The 16,881-nt window shown below is 40.4% G+C and overlaps 1 long non-coding RNA gene across 3 annotated transcripts in view; it reads left to right on the top strand.

The window, feature by feature from the left end:
* The window catches only part of LOC125331847, a 21,178-nt gene extending 5,572 nt beyond the window's left edge, over positions 1–15,606 (top strand). The window contains exons 1-4 of one of the 3 annotated variants that reach the window (XR_007206238.1): positions 11,145–11,468; positions 11,794–11,899; positions 14,813–14,947; positions 15,519–15,606. This is a non-coding gene — a long non-coding RNA (uncharacterized LOC125331847). Of the gene's footprint in view, positions 1–11,144; positions 11,900–14,812; positions 14,948–15,518 lie in introns of those variants that run through there. The other 2 variants (XR_007206239.1, XR_007206237.1) reach the window with 2 other exon arrangements.
* Positions 15,607–16,881: the final 1,275 nt, after the last annotated feature.

The raw sequence follows: 16,881 nt of genomic DNA, 5'->3' as shown, positions 1-16,881 counted from the left end.
TATGCATAAGCCCTGTATATCATCAAAGGACAGGTAAAAAATTGTAGATAACACACTACAAAATAAAAGCAAGTTCTTTTAGTTCTTCTGGTCATTTTTTCCCTGTACTAAGTCTTGCAGCAGTTAATTTCAATATTCATGTTAAGGTTCAACCAGAGAGATAATTTTGAATCCTAGCCCTGTTTAATCCAGTGCTTAGTCTAGTGAAGTTTCCCCAGCTATACATTAGGATGAAATTAGAATTAAGTGCAAAATATTCATACAAATTTCTCTGCAGTGCATGGGATGAGGAAATAAAGGAGCTTGAAAAGCAAGCTACTTTCAAAGATGATAATTCCATATGATAAGTTTTGTGCTAATGTCATATACAGCCAGCAAGGAAATACTTCAAAATCGGAGGCATCACATTTCATGCTATTTCATGTCAAAGATGCATGACTGAAAAATTCCTATTAAAAACATGAAAACATGCCAAATACAGAAAAGTGAACAACTGAGCAAAAAGTGAGACAAAGTGTTACTAATGTCTGCCAACTGGTATTATTTACAAGTACCATCAATCACACATGAGCAACCTCCAAAGCTGCCCCCCCAGAACACAAAAACCCAGCTCACCCCTAACTTCTGGTAGCGTAGTTGTCCTGTTTGTGGGTAAGATTTCCTTTATTGTTCAGCGATTTCCTCCAGTTCTGTGCATCTATTTTAACCCTAGCCAGTCATGTTGAAGCTGACAGGAAAAGGGAAGAAAAACCTATTCAATTAAAACATCTTTACTGCTATTTAGAATGCAGATGAGCCCCTCAGCAATGAGGAAATTAGTATTTTATGGTGAAGCATTTATATAGTTTATTCTATATTTGAACCATAATAAATTACATCCATTTTTTACAAGAATTATAACTGACATGCTGTCAGAGCTGTACATGTACAGCCTTAGAAATATACATAATACTTTGAAAGCTGTCACATTCAGTACAGTTGTAAACATCACCCTGGGTTACCAAACTGTTATCTTTAGGTTTACTTCTTCGGATAAACCAAAGGATCTTCGCACATTTCAACCAGAAGAAAATCAATTCTCCCTCAAACAGTTGCACAGCAGTTTACCACCCGTGTTTAAATGCACAGCTTTGTACTAGCTTGGATCCCAGTTTGGGTCTGTTTGCAAAGTAGCCTCAGTCATGGGCTATGAGTTAGGTCTGGGAGAACACCAGAGTGACTCAGTGTCCTGCCTCATGCTGGCATTCTTCAATCCAAAAGTGCCACTATGGTTCTAAACGAAGCCTTTTGCTGAATATTCAGATGTATGTACTATATTACAATGCTATTTCTACAGGGTTGTTTTTGTAGACTGATCCTTATGAAATACTGTGTATAAACCTGTTTTTGTAAGTTTGCTGAATTGTTTTAAAAATATTATTGGAGAATCATAATGCTGCAATGGGATTCTCTAGGAGGGTTCCCATTCTAAAGGAATATCATTACTCTTGACAATGTTCTTTAGGGTGCTGAAAAAAAGCTACTTCGAATGTTACCTAATGAATGAAAAATTTTATAGTTTATTCCTTTGTATGCATTACTTTCTACTTCATGGTACAAACCAAATGCAAAAAGAATAAGGGTTTCCAACTGGAAATTTGATATAATTAATTAATGAACTCAGGCCTCGAATGAAGATGATTTTAAATAGAGCTGTGATTCAGCTTCAGCTACAGAAAGATGTGGTTAAATGGCATCGCCCCTGCATTCAGAAGACTTTAGCTATGATCCTGCAGGGTTATCTGCCTACAGAAATCTGGCCCAAAACAAACCCAAAGGCTTCAGTGGGACTCAACATACTGGCAGGGTCCTGAAAGACTCATAGGGATGGAGAGCAAGCAAGGCTAGATGAATCTAGGATGGGGGAAAAATGCTTTAACAGCTGTTTTCATGCAGGAGGGCTGTGAATTCAGGTTTTGTGTCCTGAGGACAGCCTGAAGCTTGGGCACTGGTGGCTTCTGCCCATCAGGTAGTACAGCAAGAGGCAGGTGCTGAGCCTGACAGCTCCATCCAGATGGGGGTTTTGGGTCTGAATGGAGCCATGGTTGAGACACCAGGGAGCCAGATGGTCAAAAAAATGAGGCAGAGCAAACAGAGCAGCTATCATCAGAGCTCAGCAGTGGTGGACCTGGGGACGTGGGTGGAATTCAGGTGCCTACACCCCATCTCAGCTGGCACCATCTCTTTTTGGGATAGCCCCTGAGAGCCTGCCAGCACTGTCAGGTAAAGAGGTAAAGTTGTTTTTTTTTTTTTTTTTTTTTTTTGCTTCAGGTAGTAGAAGTCTACACCAGAAAACTCCTTGGATGGAGTTGGAGGTTTTTCCATCACAGAGCAGGAACATGTCTTCCATCCTTTCTAATCTGATGTCTGGTAGCCCCAAATGCCATTGCTGTGCTGGGCTCTGTGGCACAGAGAGGAGAGAAGCCCCAGGAGCACCCACCACTGTGCACAGCAACAATTACACTGTTGTTACAGTTAATTTCCTCCTCTCTTTGAACCATCTAAATTCAGCGTGCATTATCCTCCTGCTATTTATGTAAATGTTTAGATTAGGTAATATTTTATTCTACAGTGAATGACACCATAATCCTCCTTATTCTTTTCGTTTATCATAAATATTTAGTTTGTTTTTAGCTTGTGGGACTAAACACAACATCGTTTTCATTACTGTGAAATCTTCCCCTTTTCTTCTCCTGCAAGCATCCCTGGTCCCCTGGCAGTACTCTGCCTCCCAGAACATGCTAATATTGCTTGCATTACTGCAGGATTACCACAATGAAGTATACACTTGGTATTATAATTCATAATGTTGCTTTAAAAGATTAACCACTCCCACGGCTGTGTCTGGTAATTACAGAGCAGACTTTCCTTTTTTTTTTTTTTTTTTTAACAAAGAACAGCATGCTTAAAATGACTGGCAAGGAGGTAAGTGTTTGGGGTGTGCTTTGTTTTTCAACCTCAGAGGAAGCCAGATGCAAAATGGATAAAGGAATATGAGAGTGGGTTTTAAGCTGAGATACTTCGGTATATTAGTAATTTAACAGATTTATACGAAGGAGATGGCACTGTCGGCCCCTGGAATGTCACAGACTGATGCGATTGGCAATTGCCAGCTCAGATGACTTTCATGAACAACACCAAAATAATTAATAGGCCTTCTGGAGTTTTCCAGGCAAGTGAGTACACTGGTGAAAGAGCAATAGTTAGTTTAGCCTGTCAAGGTTCATTCTTTTTCAAAACTCCAGTCCTCCCTTGATGCCCTCTAATGGTTTTTTGAAACACCAAAATGTTTTTGCATGAACAACATTACCCATTGTGGTTTAGTTAAATGCATTTTGATGTCAGACATACTCCTGATTCAAATATGTCTGTTCCCTACCCCTTCCTGGGGAGGATCTCCAGGGAGGGCAGCCAGATTGGCTTTAATCGGCCAAAGACACAGGATGGGTTCATAACGCAATAAACTGATCGAGTGTGCAAAGTCACATTAATATGTGGAAATTTGATCAGCTTTTATTAAGGGATCAGGAAATGCTTTAATTGCTGAGTGACAAGAGCATGTGTTTGTTTAATTGCTTGTTTGTGTTTGCTGTAAAGCCTTGGGGGACGTGGTAATTTGTCCCATTGTTCTTTGAAAATGTGGGTCTGGAACCCAAACCGACAACAAATGACAGACACTGGTCTGGTACCAAGTGTTGTTTCATCAAAGCTGACCACACTCCCAGGTTGGAGAGGATGGCAGCCTTTGGAGAAACAAAGTGGGATTCTCCTTCCAGTCTCTCCTCGCTTGGATTGTCCAGAGCTTCCATGCTGTGAGAAGGTTGGAAGTCTTGTACTTAAATGAGGAGTTAGTCACTGTCTGTAAAATGAAAGTAGCATTTAAAGGCTGCTGCATGGTAGAGCAACATTTAACAGGTTGTTCTGTCTTTCACAGCTGGGGATGTAATGGTTGCTCGATCCTGCATAAAACTCCTAAAAGATCTCAGAGCCTGAGGCAAAGTCCATTGAAGCTGCTGGTGTCTTGTTTGTTGGGCTGGCCTTTGATCAGATGCTAATGCATAGCAATAGCTTTTCTATACCTTTCCTGGATGGGGTTTTAGCATGGAATTGTTTCCATGCTGTAGGACTGCAGCAGTCCTTGGGATAGATCTTTCTTGGCTGGAGCTGGCCACAAGCCTCGATGGTACAATGATGCCTGGCATTCCGTGCTGGGAAGAAGTATTAGGTTTGCTGTGAATTTACGTGAAAAATCCCTGGCTAGTAATTATTCTAAATATAAAGCTTCCTGAGACCCTAATATTTCTTTCCTCTAGATTCTTGCCTTACTTTGGAAGTTAAATTTCCCATGCAGGAGCACCACCTGGAAAAGCTTGCCTTCCTGTTTTCTCTAAACTAGCCATTTTAAATACTTTCTTGATGAAGGAAGATAGAGGGTCACTGATGATGAGGGTTATAACTGGCTTTCCAGATCAGTATCCAGCACCATAGAATGCATCTACTTCTGTAGAAGGAGCCTAGGAAAAGTCATATCAATATACATTACAGGCTTGTCATAACTCACTCATTTCCTATTTCAAACAGGGGGAAATATACTTGAACATATCTGTTGTATCTGTCAAGACTTCTCATTTGTCAAACTATTAGTGGTCCCTCTGTCAACATAAATAAATCTGTCCATAAATCTTGACAGGTATAATCATTTGTTGCATTTGAAAGGCAAGTCTCTAACATTAGACCCCTTTTGATTCCTAACATGATTATCTTTAAAGAAAGACATTTCAGATGCCTTCTGAATCTGGCCTCTGTCAAATGATTTCTCTGCTCTTGCTGAGTTATCTACTTGTATGAAGTAAGCAAAGGCACAGTCCCTGCTGTCAACTCTCCTGAAGACCACACGAATCACCGGCACCACAGCAGCGCCGAGGCCTCATCCTGCAAGTGATTATGTCCTGTTTGTCAGAGCAGGCTCCTGATACACTTATTGTTCTTTACAGCTAGGTTTCTCATTCCTATTCTGAGCCATTCTTCTGGCACCAGCTGTCCTTTCTTTACTTTTGGGAAGCTATCGAAGAACATTCTTTGAAGGTATTTGCTGATCTTTTCAGCACCGTTGTTGCTGGCAAAAAATACATACCCATAGAGGAGAATTAGGCCTCCAAAATGGCTGCTAAAATATGGGCTGGCATAACTTGAGATTGAATTCTACAAATCCAACACATGCTTCACAAGCTCCCCCACTGCTCTGAGGCACACTGAGCAGCTCCAGCCTCCCAAGGCTCTCCAGGGAAATAATGAAGTGACCTTTTTTCTGTAGTTGGTGGCCTAACGATAGTAATTTTGCCTGCCTGATGAAGTTAACAGCTATCTGGCATTTACCAAGCTGGAATATGAAGTGAGGATCTTTGACCAAAGCTCAGTATCTCAGCAGACAGCTCTGCCACATGACCCAGAAACTGGTCAGTGCACGAGTGCCAAAAGGCAGCCAGTGAGTCCACAAGCTCGCATGGCTTCATAGCATTCCCCGCCACACGGAAAACCTAAAGCACAGGCTTTGCAAATAAAAATGAGTCAGGAGGTTGCTAGGGCTGGGTTTGTGGGAACTGCACAGTAAAGAGTGCATCCCCAGGAGCCAAGGTGGTTGGTATCTGAGCTCCTGCAGTGTCACAGGCGTGCCCAACTTATATAGCCACGGGAAATTAGCTGGTGAATGCTGGAGGAACCCAAGTCTAATGTTTTCCCTTCAGTCTTCTGACAGTGAAGTAAGGAAAGCTCTAGTGTTTTCCATAAAATGTATTTTAAGTTCTACATCTTCCCTCTTTCAAATTTCCACTCCTTCAAATCATCTGTGGTTTGCTACAGGAAAGATTTTTAATTGACAGAATTTCAACTTGTGCTCCAAAGAGACTCATTACTTCACAGATTCTTTAGCTTCCTGGGACCCTGACGTCATGGGGATATTTCTTGCTTTCTTCAGTGGATCCTTACCACTGAAGCTAATTTTTTGATGAGCTGCAGAAGAAGCTTCTGTACCAAAAATTTGCTCCAGACCTTATGATGCTTTGTACAGGATGTCCAGATGCAGGGTGTCAAAATGCACCTGTTAGATAAGGTTCCCATCTGAATCACAGCTCTCGATGCAGTCGCTTATTAAACAGCATTTTTTTTCCATGTCGAGTCACAAGTTAGGACAATATTCCCCTGGAGCAGACAATATGCCAGAACTACAGACATCTAGTTTGCTATACCTGCATGGTAGGCCGGAAGAAACGAAGAGAGTTCAGTCCTTCATTTTAAGGCAGGGAACCTAGAGGCATACTTAGTTATATTTTTGTACTAAATCTGTTTGAATTAAAATACTTAGACATATGTAGTCAAAGAAGACATTTGTCTATAGGCTTGCTGACAAAACTCTTGGTCTGTGAAATTTGCTGAAGTCAGGGAGATAAACACCTTGCTTTTATGAGGCTGCATGATATTGGGCATGTGCTTAAAAAAAGAATATAAGTTCGTCTGGGTTCACACAGACACCCACACATTGGAGGGTCTGCAGGACTCTGCAGTCCCCAGGTGAGAGCTTCTGAGGGGCTGAATTCTGGAGGTGGATGCCTATTGCATCTGTGCCTATCAGTGCTCCCAGCACAACGAGCATCCACGAGCTCCCACCACTGCTGTTTCTGGTTCTCTTTCCCCGGGCCAGGAAAGATGCTGGGCTCTACAGCTTCCTTTTCTGTTGACTGGCAAGATGGTACTTTGTCAGGTAACTGCTGTTGCCACCAACTGCAAAGCTCACTAGAGTATAATGACACCTTCTGAGCTGCTTCTTTTATGCGTTAACCTACTTGGAAACAGAGGCTCATGTGCAAATTCCCGCTGTATTTTGTGAAGGCTGGAACACAAGCCAAATCTGAGCTGAATTTCCCCTTTCCAAGAGCCAGCTGAATCAAAATCCCCTGATGCAGACATCCCCAAATTTTATGGGTGCAAAAGATGTCTTGATCCAAATTTTGCAGTTTGCTCCCATCTCTGCTTAAAACATAAAATGTATGTTTTTAGGGAAAAAGGATATAAACATCTTGTTCATGTTTGAGCTGAGAATGTCTTTTTTCTGTAGGCTGTCAACACAACTTCAAATGCATGCAGCCTGTCCAATCTGACAGACAATTTGCATATTTGTGGAATGCTAATGCCAAGTTACTGTATACATTTGTACATGAAAGCATTAGAAAGTTTGAAGGATTAAAGGTGGAAATGTATCCCCCTCGGCCTCGATTAGAGATCAAGACAGCACATCAATAGATGGCAGACAAATAACTGCTGCTTTGCCGTTTGGAATGTCTTAACCCAAAAATACTAAAATCCAAGCTATTTCCTAGGACATAAATAGCTGAGGGCTTTACACGTGCTAATTGCCAGAGAGTTGTTTTAGCCTTTTGAGAGTGTAATGTGGAGTCTGGCACATCCAGTGTGAGCCCTCTGACACAGTGATTGTCTTTTTGTTCTGCACTAGCTGCATGCCTGGACCACAGCTAGAGCTCCCAGATCCACCCCAGCCTAAGGCATCCATGTTCATGTCTAGGACTGAGCCTTCCTCAGTTGCTCTCAGGTCCTGGAAAGTTCTTTGAGGCCAGATGGAAGTGTTTGGCCCATGCAGAAGTGACTTGGTTTGCCATGAGAAGGGCGTCAGGAGGAGCAGCAGCAGGTGCTCAGCAGTTTTCCTTAGAAAGATGATTGCTTGGCTGCATGCGTCAAGATATATTTTGGAGCCTGGCTCTAGACCCAGTTATTTGAAAATGGAGACTTGGAGTCTTAAAAACAAGATATGCTAAAGAACGTTTTTTCATGGTTCCTCCTAAGGATCAAAACCTGATACTATTTATTTTACTTGTGCTAAAAAATAACCTCAATAAGATGTTCTGCATTGGCCAATGGATATAATTTAGGACCAGACATTGGCAGCACAGGACAGAGAATGCAGGAGCTAGTCAAATCCTTCCCCCAGTCTTTGATCCAAAACATGAATATTCCTTTGATTCAGAAAGGGTTTGGCCAGCCTTTTTCGCAAACGGTTGCACGTCTCTGCGTTTTCTGGCTGGGGGAAGTGGAAGTGGCAAAGCCTCAGATACCTGGGAACCAAGAGCTGAAAACTCTCCTGGAAACTTCTCATGGTCTAACGAAATTCCCAGGCCAGCTTCCAGGCTGAGCGGATGCAGACAATGAGCCAAAATGAACCACCAAATCTGTCGAGATTCAGCCGTCATTTACGAAAGAGGACTGGGATTTTCAAGGGAGTTTGTAGGAGCTGAACACCCAAATCTCTTTAAATCCCAGTGGTACTTATGTTCCTCTCTTTCTTTTACTCCACTGAAAAGCCTTGTCTATTTATTTGAAATGTTTTGAAGACCTCAGGCAGCACTTTCATTATAGACAAACCTCTCCACCAAAATTAGAAAATCACAAAGTTTTAGCTGCAGTCTCTGAAAATCTGTGATTTAACACACCTACCCAAAAAGCCCCAGGCTATACCAAAACTCTTGACCAGAGATAGCTCTGTGCTGTCACAAGACAGATCTATCTTTAGGTACCCCAGTTTGAAAACTTCACCCTTAATGCGTTCAGAAAAAGTACGTTGTTGTTTTAAAGTACATTACTCAAATGCTGAGATGCCTTCCTACTGGGAGCAGCGTTACAAAGCCGAGCTCTGCCTGGATGCCTATCCAGCATGGATCTGACAATTCACATGTAGGAAAAGGCCTCTCATGCATTCATAGTTTAGATGACCTCCATATATTTGTTTAAAAAATAATTAGGCTTGCTTAGCTTTTGTACTGTTGCATTTTCCTTTTTTTTTTTTAAAGTAGCTTTTCCTGTAGCACTCCCAGGCCAGTACAATGCTGGCTTTTAAAAGTGATTTGTCTGTTACCAGGCCGTTTTAAACTTTTACTTCCTAAGTCCTTGCAAACCAGCAATACAAGGAGACTAAAAAAAAATCTCCTGGGGATTGTTTTTATAGTAACAGTGAAAGCTTAAAATGTTGCAGCGGCAGCCAAATTATTTTTCTTTTAGTGGAAACAATACCAACAACTGGAGTCTATGCACAGAACGGATTAAAGCTACCCATAAAAATGACTAACAAATGAGTGCTACATTTCTTTTTATCATTTACTCTTTATAAAAAGTGACAGTTTGAAGGCTACTAATTTGGCAAGTTATTTCCCCTCTATAGTCATGGTTGTTCAGTAATTAGAGGATATATAAAACATGGACATACACATTCTGGTGCAGTCCAACGTTTTTGTGTGGTTTAAGATAAAGTCCACTTCCTTTCTTTCCCACTAATGGAAAGCAAGGTAGACATATCCAAAATTTAACTGCAGGTCAAATTTTGTTTTCAGGCAAAACTTTCAAGAACAGTCTCATGACAAAAGTCCAAGTGCTGTTTGCACTCCTAAATTGTTCAGAATGAGGATGTCCAAAGAAATCTAGTAACCTCAGGGCATACAGGAGTGTTTTCTCCCATGACTAAACAAATGACTTCTTGAGCACAGTTGAAATAAAACATTTAAAATATTATTAATTACTAATGCTAATTGCTGAGAATTTTTTTAAGTCATATGTGCTCTCCTTAGATAAGTAATTACTTTTAAAAATCTATTACTAAACATGGTATTTGGTATCTAAGCCCTCCATCACTCTTGAAAATGGGACTTATATTTTTAACTCACTTAGGTGGGTTTTGAAATCTTTGCCTGCTATTTATTCACGTATTTTCTGGCAGCGGCCCTTTCTATACCTGTTAGTAGTAAAAAATATATTGCTTCCTCTGAAAGCAAAGAGCTAAAAATAAAACAGGAGTCGGTTTAGTCAACACGAAGGCAAACTAGAAAACCATTAGTTGAAGAAACTGAAATAAGAGAACTCAGAGGCCGGGCTGAAGAGCAGGGAAATGCTTCAAATGGGACATGGAACAGTTGCTGGTCTAATTCTGTGTCTGTGGCTGTCGTGGTTGGATTCCAAGAGGCCGGTGCATGGACGCTTTTTGGGGCACATGGAATGGTGAGGCAGATCCTTAGCACGTTTCTGGATGCTGGGCTCATGGCACATGGTCCTCTGTTATGTGTGTGATGCAGGACCAGTTACTCCAGTAATTACTGGTTTACCTGCCCAAATGAGATGCTGAAGGCAAGGCCAACATTTGATACGGGGTGTGTGGCTCTACTCTAAACTTGACCATTTGTCCTTCCGATTCAGATTGAGAGTGCTTGTCTGCTGCATGTCAATGTAATAATTAATAGCTTAATACATTACTAATACATTAGTGGTGTACTATATATAATAGTATGATAATAGATATATTATTGTAGAATAAAATAACATACAATGCTAATATATTGATAATATGTTAATATAAAAATAGTGATGTTGTAGCTGTATATTTAGAGTCTATCAAGTCCTAGAGAAAATGAAAAATGAAAATAGGCTGAAACCTCCCCAAAGCCTGCATTAGCTAATAATTACCTATTAATTTACTTTAATACTGGCAATGAGAGGTAGACCAAAAGCCCTGGTCCATGAGATTGAGATTAAGCCAATAACGTTCAAAAACAAAAAACTATCTTATTCTTAAGTTCTTTTCAAAATGGTCACCATTACTGTAAGAAACTCCGTTCCAGTGTATATAAAACATAGTGGAATAATAACATCTCATTTGATTATACAAAGTAGTTTTTTCCTCAGTGTTTTAGTTCTCAAAATTCCCAGAATACACCACATGGAAACTGTTCACTTGAGAAATTAAGTACCGTATGTGATAAGACAGTCATGTGAAATTTTTAAGCTGTCATTAAAAATGATTATAATTAGGACAAACTATATGAAAATGCTCTAAAATTGAGACCCTGGTGAATTAAAAATTAAGGGGTATATTATGTATTATCATGTTGAAGGGCAGGGATTTACGCGTGTAACTCCCATTAACACTAATGCGAGTTGCATTCCCAAATCCCCACGCCTGGCGATGAGCATCCGCCCCCACGTTTGTTGTCGGTGAACAACCTCGGCTTTTGCAGTACTCCAACACAATTCCTCTGCCTGCTGAGAATAAGTGGAATGGCAAACCAGGAGTTTAAACTGTTTTCCCTCGCAAATCTAGGCCCCCAGATAGAGCCAAATGTAATCCATCTAAACAGGAGCCGCGCTCCCATGAGTAAGATTTACTTACAAAAAGTAACTGTCACAGAGTCTACTCTTCCCTACAACTCTTCCTGTGCTTTCCCCCACGCTTAATGACTGAGGGTTGGGCTGCAATAATTTTATTTTGTCTCCTCTAAATGCAGGAAACCAATTGCTGGTGATGGGCTTATAAAAGCGCTTCAGCTGGCAGCCTCCAAAAGGAGGTGTATCCATGGCAGCTTGGAACTCTCATGTGACGAGTGAGTGTGTGCTCTAAGGACACAAGTGGAACATATCTCTTACCCTGGCAGGGCCATAGGACTGTTCAGAGCACTGAATAGGGGTGTATCCAGCGGCTGTGCTGGTCTTTGGGTCATACTCAGGTGAGGGATGAGCTGCTGGGGTTTGGGCTGCAAAGTGTTGCCAGTTCACTTAACTCTCTGGTGCTTCCCTCGTACCCCAACATCAGCAATTATGTGAGTTTGCATTCTTGGTTTTTGTTGGAAAAATTGTAGTCCTCATTCTTAAGAGAAAAACTTTCATTATTGTATCTTAAAAGTTGATTTTAAATTTCTTTTAATATAGAAGTACATAATTTTCATGTGCATGGTTGTGGAGTCTGTCTCGTTGCTCTCATCATTGCATCTGCACTTTTTACACCGCTGGATTTGGAAATGCTGACACTACTAAGGTAAGACAGTTCTTGTTGCTTGGGGTTTGCTGAGAGTCTACTAATAGCACTCAACAAAAATGTCCTGTCCTACTGATTTTACAAAGGCACCCGCATTACTTCTCTTAAAAATACATTAAGAAAATGGTCATATTGCCACAACACAGCTTTCAGCAAAGAAAATCCCACAGAACCACAGCTCATACCTCATGCCTTTCTATGGCATTGCAAAATTGCCATTATGCTAACACACTACATTCTTAACATCTTTTCCCTGGGGCAAAATAAATAAATCTATATAAAGTAGATACATGTAGAGGCAGTACATCTCCTATTTTATTAATTAGCACCTGAGAAAAACATTTTGCCAAGCTAGAAAAAGCACTGATGAATTTTCAAGGAAAGTAATGAATTCCAGGTTTGTTTCTTTATTGGTACCTGTGGATTCTGCTGTATTGCTTGTTAACAGATGCAAGTGGGCAATATAACTATTACATCAGGCAATATTATAGAAACCCAGGAGGTTTCTAAGCAACAGCCCAGCACTGATTCTTCCCAGCTATTCTCTAGGATTCCCTCAGACACAGTAAGCGAAGAGAAGTTGGACAATATAGTCTAATTTCGAGAAAGGAATAAAGCATGAAACTGGTGATTTTCAAAATCATATTTTTGCAGATTTCTTACCAAATCAAAAGAGCTGAAATTGAAAACTGTCAAAAACATTTCAGCTCAAGAGCTGCATAAACTTTTCTATTGTTCAGGCAGCTAAACAGACACAGCTATTTTGCTTCATACTTGCCCACAAAAATAATGAAAATAAAGATCATAATAATAGAGCCTCTTCAGCTTATTGGACTGAAACTGGATTTTGTGGTGTTTCCTTTTGCAGACTCACTCATCAGTTCAGCCTGAAAGTAAAACATTTTTTTGTCTTTTTTGTATGAATTATATGGTCAGTCAACTCTGGCTCCTGATGGAAAAAATCATCATAAATCATTGTGTTTAAGCCATACAGACTGTGTGTGTGTGAGCACACATAATTTTGTGTGTACACAGATGGAAAGGTGCATTTCAAAGCAATGTCACTCTCAGATGTCACTGGCTGATACAGTTTCTTAGCCTACATGTTGTATATTGCAAAGATGACATCTGCTTTATATATAACTGAGGATTCAATGAAGCAGCAAAGCTGGGATCTTTTTTATTATCCATAACTTTCCGACCAGGACTCTCTCAGAATTTGGAGAACACTCTTTCCACACTTTGCTTTAGTCCAGTATGGCACCCTATGACAACTTCAGGTTTTGAACCAGACTTCTAAGAAGTGCTCTTTCATCTGTCTATGAATAATGCCCTTTCAAAAAACAGTTTATATTTAGAATAAATAAGAACAGACATACGTGCACACCCTCACTTGTGGACCCAAATGTGGTTCCAGGAGCACAACCATGAAAAAGCAAGAAGAAAATATTGTAAACCAGATGTTCTCTGGGTTTGAATGCTCCATTGGTTTCCATACACCATGCAAGGTTCTGGTCTGCTAAGGAGTAGAAGCAAGTTCAATACAGGAACTTGGAGTGCCAACAGTTTTGCCTTGCTTGGGAAGGTAGAAAGCAGTGGCTTTCTTCACTCAAGTCTAACTTTTTGAAAAAACCTAAAACTGATGACATTTCCAAAACAAAATTCTCTGTTGAGATAATTGAGTTATGGGACAAAATACTTATCTTTTTGGCCAAAAAAAAATCAAGCTCATTCACGAGAGCTGTGGTTGCATGTCTTCGTTCTCCTGTTGTCTGGGCTTGTCCCACCTCCTTTGAGTGTTAAGTGGCACATTTCGAGTGTGCATGATGAAGATACCGAACTCCTGGGTGTTCTGGGGCTCATGGCTGCAGGGATGGGAGACACTCCAGACATCCAGGCTGTGACTCCCACCAAGGAACTGATGTGGTGGTCAGGATTCAATGGCTTTTCTCTCTTTTCCCTACCAAGCTGTTCCAATTTTCAGGTTTTAGATATTTTTCAAATAAACATTAAAAGATGGTTTGAGAAACAGACACTTTCTGCTCCCTCAAAGGGGAAGGGAAATATGCATCTCAATGAAAACCCCGTTTTCTATTAAAAACTAGTTTTGGTGAAATGAAGTCACCCAACCATACAGTTCAGTCCACACACTTTCCGTATGTTTCCATCCACTACTCCTTCCCCTCCCAGTCTCCAAACCATTCTCTGCCTGCCTGATAAATGTTGACATGAGAATTAAATCGCTAAGAAGTACGAATGCTTTTGCTTTAACAGAAAGCCAGGTTGCTATTCCTAGCATGGAAAGTTAAATGAAATCATGCTGTGAGTGAATTCCTATTGATTTCTTCAGGATTGATCAGAAACATTTGTCAAATTTTGTTTTCTTTCTGTCCTACGTCTTCTTTAGACACATAGTTAAACATACTAAGGAACGTTTACATTTTAAAAATGTGTTCTAAGGTCTTTATATAAACATGCATGTAATAGAAGTGACTGGTGATTTATATTTTCTATATACATTCAGATACTTTATTTTCAAAGCCAAGGTTTTAAAAAATAGGTGCCTAAATTCAGACACCTTAGTCGATGTTTACAGTCTTTGGTTGCCTGATTTTTAAACATGTTAGTACTCAGAAACACTTTTTTCTGTTAAGTTGTCTATTTTGGACAAAAATTTACATTGGGCTGTTTTTCATCTATTAGAATCAGAAAGGGAAAATTAAAGATTATAAATTTTCAAAGGATGTAAAGGCATAAAGAAGAAAACTAAAAATCCACAGCTTTTTGCATTTTTAGTTGAAGAAAATGATGTGCATTGGTAGAAGGTACATGAGTACAACCCAGTAGATTCATCCTTGCTCACTGAATTTGACCTAAACCCTTTTTTCGCAGCATTTGTCTTTTCTTCTTTAGGTTCACACCAAGGCCTCCAGTTTGAAAAATGTATGTGTGCTCCTGCACCTAATGTATATGCATATTCAGTGTGACTGCATATGGAAATGGAGCATCCATGCCAAGAGTTTTCCAGCCAAGAGGCTTTTTGCATGTGTGAGTCTCGGAGGGTTGTGTGCTTTTGGGGTAATTGCGCGTGTAAATCCACCAGGCAGTCACACACTCAGCTATAACCTGTACAGCTGCATTAATACCTTTTTTTAAACTATCTAGCAAAAGCTGGTGAGAAAAATGATACCTTTTTAGACACCTGGTCCTTGAAGTAATAATAGAATACCCCTTAAAACTGATTATGGATCATGAAATGATGTGGTTCAGCTTTCAAAACCTGCCCCTGTGTCCCCCTCATAAACACAGGTTACTCTTACATTTAGGGACTATTGGATTTGTGGGTTTAATTACAAGCAAATAATTTTTTGAAGTAGTAAAAATAAATTGATGCAATTGTAAAACCAAAGAGAGAAACTTAAAATTTTTAAAAAATAGGAACAAATAAATAAACATGTAATATGAAAAAGTTAGGGGAGCAGCTGTGTGTATAATACAAACAATGTTAAAGAATAAAAGGAAACTGCTAGAGCCACTTGGGATAAGGAAGGAGCATAAAATCCCTGATTGCTCTAACTAGGTCTAACTCATTGTGCCTGTTTTTTTCTGCCAACTCCAGGTCTGCCTTAGAAAGGCACCGGAAGGGAAGGAAAATGAGGTTATCCCATAAAATAATCTACTACCATTTGGTAAGGGAGCAGGAACAGAGAATGAAGCAATGGTTCAATACTGGGAGTAGAAGCTGCATGAAGTAATTAGCTGAACATTTACTTCATCAGTGCAAAGCAAATGCTGAATTGTGCGTAAGTCAATGAAAAATTTCCACAGTTTTGCTGCAGGCTTTGCTGAATGACACCACTTGTCCACAAAAGTACTCTGAACCTCCAACTCAGAGCCACAGTGGTGCACCTGGAGCTCTGCCCTTGGAAGAGGGTGAGAAAGACATCTCTAATGTCCTGGAGGCAGGGGACCTGTGGCTTTGCACCTAGAGTGTGAGTTCTGCACTCTTCATCTGAATTTTGTAACAGCTTTCAAGACCTTGAAGATAATCTAGGCTTAGCAAAAAAAAAAAAAAAAACCCTGAATCAAGTAATACACATCTTCTTGTTGCTTAGAAGCTAGACATAGTAAATCAGTAATATAAAATACCATGGTTTATTCTAAGTAGAAATCTGTTGCTTGGATGTGTAAGGATGTAAGTTAAGTTTGTGAGACTTTACAAAGGGCCAAGGTGCTATGAATAAATTATTAGTTAATCCCAATTGTTGTTGCTTGTCTGGTGTAATTATGACTTTGTAAATGAATGCAAGGCTTTGAAAAGGAGCCAGGGAAGCTCCCTCTGCACAGGAGCTCCACGTTTCTCTGCAGACACCCAGTGCCATGCAGCGTGTGGAGCCTGCCTGGTGCCTGCTCCGTTCCCTGAGTAAGGGCCGTGGGGAGAGAGAAGCCAACACAAACTGCTCCAGCAGGACTGGATTCTCAGAGTGTTTCTAAGGAAAGTCCAACTGGCAGCAGTGAAAGCTGCCTTGTGGGGCTCTGGCACTCACCAGCTGTCCTGGACACTGCCACAGGGCAGGAATTCAGGGATGGTCATGCTCTCTTTAACTCAGCTCAGACTCTTGACCCAGTGCCTGGGCCACCTCGGTGAGCTTGCAAAGTGTTTGCTGGTTCTTTCCAATCATGCTCCAATGTCCTTGGTTCATTGGCATGAGGGGTAACACTTGCTATTTTTGCAGGATTGACTGAATGCAAGCCATACCCTTCCACAAATTTCATCAGGGTTTTCTCTGGTTAATAGATGCTTTATTGCCATTATTACCTAGTGCAGTTGCTGTATGATGTCAGATAACAGTTATGTGAGATTTGGGGTTCCTTTCAGTTTCCGTTGCCAAGTCTGAGTTCCTTGCTTCCTGACAGAGTTGATTTGTTACCTTAATTTCTGGGGAAAAAAATTTAGTAGCTGTGTGACTTTATCAGGAAAA

The sequence above is a fragment of the Corvus hawaiiensis genome, chromosome 11 (assembly GCF_020740725.1).
Source record: "Corvus hawaiiensis isolate bCorHaw1 chromosome 11, bCorHaw1.pri.cur, whole genome shotgun sequence".
NCBI lineage: Eukaryota > Metazoa > Chordata > Aves > Passeriformes > Corvidae > Corvus > Corvus hawaiiensis.
The sequence above is the reverse complement of the archived record's forward strand: the minus strand, read 5'-3'. Positions and strand labels throughout refer to the sequence as shown.